Raw genomic sequence first — 6,000 nt, 5'->3', positions numbered from 1 at the left:
ATATTATCGACGATAATCGTATAATGTGTTATACGTGAGCAGATGATGTTGAGACATGATAGATTCGAGAGATGACGGGAGACAGTCTTGGGATTTTTATTTAAAGTTATTACGTTTGAACTTTAAGACAATGTAAATGAAGTTATTTTATTTCTTTCATTATTTTATTGGACAAATATTTTGAATTTATTATGTTTTGAATAAATTATGTGGTTTAGATGTTAAGTTTTTGAAAATAGATTTTCGCGTTGTGGTAAAATTTTGAAATTTATCAATTTTTAAATAATCCGTGATATCCTATCATTTTACACATTACATTATGAATACAACATATAACATAAATGTGCTCTAATCAAATATACTAATTCCATTTGTTTAGTTTCAATTTTAGAAGTAATTTCTTCTTCTCTTCTTTTTTTTCTTCATTCGTCCTTCATAAAGAACTAATTTTTGAAGTTCAATTATGAAAATCAAGATTATATAATCCAAAGTGACTTTTTAGACCTATTATTAACACGTCTAAGTTTTTTATTCCTTACAAATTTTATATTTTCACTTAATGATATTAAACTATCATACCTACTCAATCTAACAAATATCTTAAAAAGCATGGTTCAACAAGGTAAGGAGCACTCTTGAACAATTATCAAGTCATTAAGATTTTGTCATTGAAGATATACGCTCTAAATCTCACTAAAAACCATTATGTTCTAATTGTAGAAACCAAATTAAAATAGCTTGAATTTTGATTTGATAATTTGATATGAATTAGATTAAAGATATTTTGATTTTATTCATATTTGTGGTTTCAATGATTTTTTTATTATATTAATTAGTTGTTTGCATTTAAATATTTATACTATGATAAGTGTAATATGAAACTTGAATATGCAAATTGACCTTTCCATTTCAATTCTATTCACTTTTATCTTTGTTTATCTTTTGTAATTGAATTGTGTTACGACATCTCTCAAATTAATTTATATAGAAGAATATTAAACATTAAAAACAATTTTTTATAATAAAAATAGACTCTACTCTGTGATGAAAAAATTTATAAAAAATAAATAAATATGTTAATTTTATTAGCCAAAGAATATCTAACCTATTCCTATTTTTTCTATTTTTTTTATCAATTTTAAAATTTATCTTAAAAAAAAACTCGCAGATTACACTTGGTATATATTGTAGTTACTCAATTATTATTTTACTATACCTCATTTCCTAATAAAAATTGCTGTATAAGTATAAAATGAAAAGGAAAATTTATACAATTTCGCGAAACCTAAAAAAGAATTAGTGTAATTTGTTCAATACAAACAATTATTATTTTTTTTCATTAATGTAGTTAATTTAACTTGACATTCATATATAAAAATAATACTTAGCAAACTAAATTAATATGAATAAGCATTTATGAGAAAAGCTTATCATTATATGAATATGTTTTAAACATGGAGGAATTTATTTATGCATCATAAACATTACATTCACGTCAGTAATGGCGGTTAGTGGTGAGAAGAAAGACGAAGACATTCTGACAACCTCAGTATTGAAGTGTGGAAGTTGCGTGGAGAAGATCTAACTGGTGGAAGAAACAAGGAAGGTGCAGTGTCAACTCTAAGACTAACCTCACGCACTTCACATTCTTATTCGGTGGGTCTCTGTCAAATTCAAACCTTACTTCTTACTTTTTTTCTTTCCAGCTTGTTCTAAACTTTTCAATCTTTATTCATGTCAAGTTGCTTGGAAGTAGATTCGTTCAAGTCAACTTCAATTAAATTAACTAAAAATGGAAAGCAAAAAAATCACAAACTTATAACTAATTCTTATTGGTTAAATTGTTAGTTAACAATTAACATTTTATTGATAAAATAATAAAAAGAAATTTGTTAGGCTAAATTAATCTTAAATGTAAGGTATATTTCACAGATTTCAATCTCATTCTCACTTTTTGTAATTGGGTCCTTAAATTGGTAGTTGTTTTAAAATTAGGTGTTTTTGCTTTTGTGATTACCAATATTAATTATGCAAGTTAGTTGTGAGATTGAAAGAGGGAAAATATTAAAATATTTTGAGTATCTTAGATGATTGTTTTATATTTTAATTTTCATTTTTTTCATACTATAATTAGAAACTCAAACCAAAGTACTAATGCATGTGTTTTCTATATTTTAACTAAAGCAAAAATGTCTAATTAATTTCATTGGATGTTACTTAAGACTAAGATATGATCTAGAAAGAATCATGATAAATAATACTGAGTAATTCAAGGTGAATAATATAGCAAGATGATTCACACACTCATAAAAAATTAGTTTATGATAATTTTACTTTACTAATGTGAAATGCATTATAGATTTCATATTGATTTATAATATATATATATATATATATATATATATATATATATATATATATATATATATATATATATATATATATATATATATATATATATATATATATATATATATATATATATACATTGCATACACAAATACTCGTCAAAAAATTTATTAAGAAAATATCGCACGAAACATTGATGTAACAACAGCATCATAATATATATCACTTTATCCATTGAATATGAAGCAAAATTGAAGTTAATTCAAACCACTTGGAAGATTAGTGGGCAAATTTCAATTGTCCTTGACGGAATCTAGTTTTAAGCCAAGATAACACTCATGATTAGTGTAAACACCATATTTAAATTAATAGTTATCCTTCATTTGCCTGTACGATAAAGACATAACACTAATAGAAAATATTAAGGGTATAAAGTCTAAGTCTCTAATGAATATTAATGATGTGCAAGTGGAGAGTAGTCACTATTTCAAATTTAAGTTTAGGTTAATAATTAGTATCAACATGCTAATTAAGAGTTCCATTTATATGCTATTTGACTAAGAACTAGAGTATTAGGTGAAGATTTAGAAAGATTTGTGACTATTGATAACGATTATTCTTTCCAATCTCCTTACTCATAATAGAGTGTTCATTACAAAGGCACATTCCATGTTTACCAACCAAAAGAATTAACTACTTCTATAATAACAACACTATAAAAATAGTACTGATAATAAAACATGCTGCTCAGGTAACAATGATATTATAACTATATATTATTACTTTTCAAATTATATTTTAATTTTTTTTCTTATTTAATTAGAATGTTTATAGTATATAGAAATATGTTATTAGAATCCGACATTTTAAAATATGAGACATATTATGTTATGTATTTAGTATCATTAGTTTATATAAAATGGAGTCGGAAGTGTTGTCTATGGAGATAGTTTTGAATATTGTGAAAAGAATATTGAAACAGAGGGGATAATAAAAGAATTTGTTTGAATTTGAAAATTCATGATAGAAACTCGTATTGCATTACAAGAAACATAATTTAAATCGATATTTATTTAGTTATTTTTCTGATTCTGTGTTACACTATTCTGTAATAATATAAGAGCTAGTTCTCTTCTATTCATGGGAGTCATCTTTTCTTCTTTTCATGGAAGTCATTTTCTCTTCTCTCCGTAAATTAAAATCAAATTTGTAGTAGTGTTATGTTTTGAGGTTAATTTTTTTTAACAATATTAGACAAAAAAATATCTATAATTATAGTACATGGAATATACCGATCGGAGTTAATGGTCATTCATGGACAATTATCAGGTATTAATAGCTCAGATTAAATATACGGTATTAATTTTTTATTATTGGGTTTGATTCCCTAAAAATATACTCATAACTAAATCAATAGACTTGACTGCCACAAACTCTATAAATAATACAACTTACAAATATACGGTATTAATTTTTTATTATTGGGTTTGATTCCCTAAAAATATACTCATAACTAAATCAATAGACTTGACTGCCACAAACTCTATAAATAATACAACTGATGTCAGGTACAATCATCTTTTACTATCCCAATAAAATATAGAACTCTTTATGAAACATATCTGACTTGAGTGTCGGAGTGTCTTTTGCAGGTCAACAACCCATTGGAGTGGATTACGTTCTCAGAGAGAATTGAAGATCAAAAGAGAGTAGAGAAAGGAAGGACGACCGACCCTCGGACAAATTCAACCGAAATATTTTGGCGCCCACCGTGGGGCCAAGCGACATCCCCATGAAACCACGAGGAACCAGACGTGTAGATGTGCGCTCGGCCTCGACATTGCTACTTCGGATCAATACCAAGTTTTGCAACAAGAGTACAAAATTCCATAATAATTTCTAAGGGCATGTCTTTTGTTTTGAGAACTTTCAGGAACGGTCAGCCCTACATCCAACCTTGTGAGGTTCCAATACTTTTTATTATAATTTATAAATTATAATTTTTATTTTGATTAACTCATATTTTTGTGAGCAAAAATATCCTCCACAAGAAGGTTCAGAAATGCATTCACCTGGTCAGGTTCTACCAACTCTTAATTTTAAATTATAAATTATAAAATATTATGCACATGATGGTTCATAAATGCGTTCAACCTTGTCAGGTTCTACTGATTCTTAGTTTTAAATTATAAATTATAAAATATTATGTGCAGTTCAGATCTCAACTTGGTCAAGTTCTACCAACTCTTAATTATAAATTTTAAAATATTATACACATTATGATTAAGAAATGCGTTCAACCTTGTTAGGTTCTACTAACTCTTAGTTTTAAATTATAAATTATAAAATATTATGTGCAGGAAGGTTTAGACCTCAACTTGGTCAAGTTCTACCAACTCTTAATTCTAAATTATAAAATATCATGTGGAGAAAGGTTCAAACCTACCTTCAACTGTGTCAGGTTATAACGGTCGCTCGGGAGAAGTCAGAAAAATGACTTTAGAAATCCCCGCTCAATGTAGGAAATCAGAAAAATGACTCTTGCCTCAAGCCGCTTGAGGGGAAGTCAGAAAATGACCTCAGAAATCCCCGCTCAATGCAGGAAGTCAGAAAAATGACTCCTGCCTCAAGACCGCTCGGGGGAAAGTCAGAAAAATGACTTCAGAAATCCCCGCTCAACGCAGGAACTCAGAAAAATGAGTTATGCCTCAAGACCGCTTGGGGGGAAGTCAGAAAAATGACTTCAGAAATCCCCGCTCAACGCAGGAAGTCAGAAAAATGACTCCTGCCTGAAGCCGCTCGAGGGAAGTCAGAAAAATGACTCCTGCCTCAAGACCGCTTGGGAGGAAGTAAGAAAAATGACTTCAGAAATCCCTGCTCAACGTAGGAAGTCAGAAAAATGACTCCTACCTCAAGACCGCTCGGGGGAAGTCAGAAAAATGACTTCAGAAATTCCCGCTCAACGTAGGAAGTTAGAAAAATGACTACTGCCTCAAGCCGCTCGAGGGGAAGTCAGAAAAATGACTTCAGAAATCCCCGCTCAACGCACGAAGTCAGAAAAATGACTCCTGCCTCAAGACCGCTCGGGGGAAAGTTAGAAAAATGACTTCAGAAATCCCCGCTCAATGAAGGAAGTTAGAAAAATAACTCCTGCCTCAAGCCGCTCGGGGGAAGTCCGAAAAGGGGCTTCAGAAATCCCCGCTCAATGCAGGAAGTTTGAAAAAGAACTCTTATCACTCAACTACTCAACAGGTTCAGCTTTGTCAAGTTCCAATGCCTTTTCATTATAAAAGTAAATTATAAAATATTGAAGCGTTTACTTTATTTTATTTAAAAACATATTGTCAATACCCAATTTCGTCCGGATTATTTTTATAGTTTTATTGCATTTTGGTTGTCACATATTTAACCTTTTTATTATTCATTTACCTATTTCTTTTTTAGTTCTATTTATTTTATCTTATTGTTTTATTACCCTTTTTCTTTATTGCTTATTTTGTTTTTATTCTATCTCTTTCATTTTTTTTACTTTTTTTTTTTTTTTTTTTTTTTTTTTTTTCCTTTTATTTATTTATTTATTATTTATTTTTATTTTCTTTTAATTCTTCGTTTTCATTTTAATTCTTATTTTTCTTAAATTTTTATCTTTTC

Source organism: Vigna umbellata, chromosome 8 (assembly GCF_029865625.1).
Source record: "Vigna umbellata cultivar VRB3 chromosome 8, Vumbellata_1.0, whole genome shotgun sequence".
NCBI lineage: Eukaryota > Viridiplantae > Streptophyta > Magnoliopsida > Fabales > Fabaceae > Vigna > Vigna umbellata.
The sequence above is the reverse complement of the archived record's forward strand: the minus strand, read 5'-3'. Positions refer to the sequence as shown.